Consider the following 2,765-nt stretch of genomic DNA (forward strand, 5'->3'; position numbering starts at 1 on the left):
GTAATTTTTTTTTTTTTTGGCTCTCCTGTAAAGTTGATGAAATGTCACTTACGCCTTTCTGGTTCTCACCCCTCGATGTGCGATTAAAATGTTTATTTTATTTTATTTTATTTTATTAAATTCAGGCAATCATATGATCATATGACTTTATAACTTAAATGGAGATAATTTTTGAAATCAAATGTGTTTCCATTTAAACCTATATGGAAAGATGACTTTGAAAACCCTGCCCATCATGTGACACGTAATATGAGCATTGTGGAGTCAGTACAGTTTTAAACTATTCAAATTTCTAATTTCACTGTACTTTATAACATATAGATGATGTTTCTCATTCTAACAAAAACTCCAGTGAAGTATTTCTGACAATACTGACATGTTCTCTTCAATAACAGAATGACATATCACTTACCAGTGTACAGCAGTCAGGAGCGGTTGCCAACAACTCTGCTCAGAAATGGCTGTCAGTGAATCAAAAATGTCCTCACTGTTCCCTGACACCTCTTGTGAATGTCTTGACTTCATCCATGATATTACACCTTACTGTTCACTAGCACCATCGGAGACCGGCGTTCTGCAGAATGGCATCCATCTATCCAAAACTGTCTCTGTCCCCCCCACCCCCAACCCATTCCTCATAATAATAATAATAATAATAATAATAATAATAATAATAATAATAATAATAATAGCAATAACACTAACAATAACAGATTATGAATGAATGAATGTTATAAGTTTATTTGATTATTCTTTATTTGATTGTGCTTATAAGCTAGATAACATGGATCATTATGTTTTGTCTCTACTAACATTAAAATTTGACTCAATTAAAATAATATAATATAATTTCTATTAATATTATTTGTAATTACACACACACACACACACACACACACACACACATACATATATATACATATATCATACATACAAGCATTTTAGTAGTGCCAGACTTTGGACATTATGTGGATGCCATTGTAATATATTGTCAAACATTGGCTCATATTGCTTAGTGCAAAGGATTGCCATGATTTTGTTTAGCATTGCTGCAACCACTGCATCACACCCAATAATTAGAGCTATACAATGTGAATAATGTATTATATTGTGTTTATGAGTGAGTCGGTTTATAGGTCTCATGCATTTCACAGGAACATGTAACTATTCACAACCTTTAGGGTTTAGTTTAGTTTAAGTGCGAGTGTTTGAAATGCTTTGCTTCATTTGCTTGCTTCAATATATGCAAATGTTTCAAAGCTGTTTTCAATTCACTGCTGAGTGATTACAATTTTTGCACCATTAAAGTGCAAAATTAAATTCTGCAAAAGGAATGTTCTGTCAACAGTGTCAATTCATGTTGACTCATATCTCAGTTTTTAATTTGCTGCTGTTCGAGACAGATTCATTTCTAGTTATGCTCAGTACACAGCACTTTGCCATGTTCTCTCTCTTTCTGGCATTTTTGCACGTATCACATAAAAATGAATGAATTTACCAGTGTTATAGGGTTATGAGTTGGAATATAATCTTTGCACAGATAAGGTTAGTATGACATTAATCTCATGTTAAAGCAATAAAAAAGCCTGTATGTGTTACAATTGACTGTGTCACAGCAATTTGAAAGTGATTATAAATGTACAGTAATGACTTAAATTTAGTCTTTTCATCACACAAAAGTCAAAGGTATTGTGTGTTTATTATGAACTGTATATGGAAAAGAGCTGCATTTAGATTCTACAAAAACTCCTTTTGTGTTCACGCAGCAAAAAAAAAGTTTTTGGAACAATAGATTTTCTGTAACTTCAAACAGCAGTACTTGTTGACAGTAAAATATTCAATTTAAAGCAATGATTTCATATGCAATTAATTTAATAAATCATTTAAAAAACGAATAAATAAATATGAATAATGAGTAGTAACATAAGTTCAAGGCTCCTTGTATAATAAAAGAACACAAGCATGTTTCAAATGTGTGAATTTCCATTTTTAAACATTAAAATCCCCATATGCTGCAACATGTGCTGTAACACATCAGTAATTTATCTTAATCTACACTCTTACACATCTCACATTTATCATTTCCTAATTTAATTGAGTTTTAATTCTGAGACGAGCAATCCTTACAGAGAGCTACAGAGTGAAAAATACTATAGAGAACAAACCAATCTGAGGTGAACGTGGGCTGCTTCAACTGTAGCCAGATTTACCTACTCATTAAGACTTCAGAAGATGATTTACTGTACACTCCATCTGCACCGAGGAAATAAAGCCAATTGGGACGCAAAGAATTCCCAGGGTACTTCATATGTTCAGGCAATCCAAGGGAATAAAAAGGGGAGGCCAAACACAGTGGGATAATGAACAGAGGTGAAGAGGCATTCCTGCGCACAGACCACATCACAAGTGGGCAGAAACAGCAAGATAATAAAAGTGGGTAAAAACACTATAAAGTTAAAGTGCCCTCTGTGTGCCCTCAGGGCTGCTGAGTTCCGGGTAAACAAGGTCGCGTTGGAGCCCTCCTCACCGAAGCATGTGACTTTTAGCGCAGTAACAACGTCATTTGGCTGCTCTTGTGTTTCATTGTGTTTAGATTACTTGAAATGAAATTCAAATTAAACTGCCTCACTGATTTCATTTCAAGTGTTTTTGAGAAAGTGGATATTTTAGCAATATCAGGGGCCAACAGTAAAATTGGACTCATGCTTTTTCAATTGTTCCCCAACAGGGGGCCCACGTTCACACAAAATGACTTGCCCATCTAT

Source organism: Sinocyclocheilus rhinocerous, unplaced genomic scaffold, assembly GCF_001515625.1.
Source record: "Sinocyclocheilus rhinocerous isolate Xijiao unplaced genomic scaffold, SAMN03320098_v1.1 scaffold1210, whole genome shotgun sequence".
NCBI classification, from domain to species: domain Eukaryota; kingdom Metazoa; phylum Chordata; class Actinopteri; order Cypriniformes; family Cyprinidae; genus Sinocyclocheilus; species Sinocyclocheilus rhinocerous.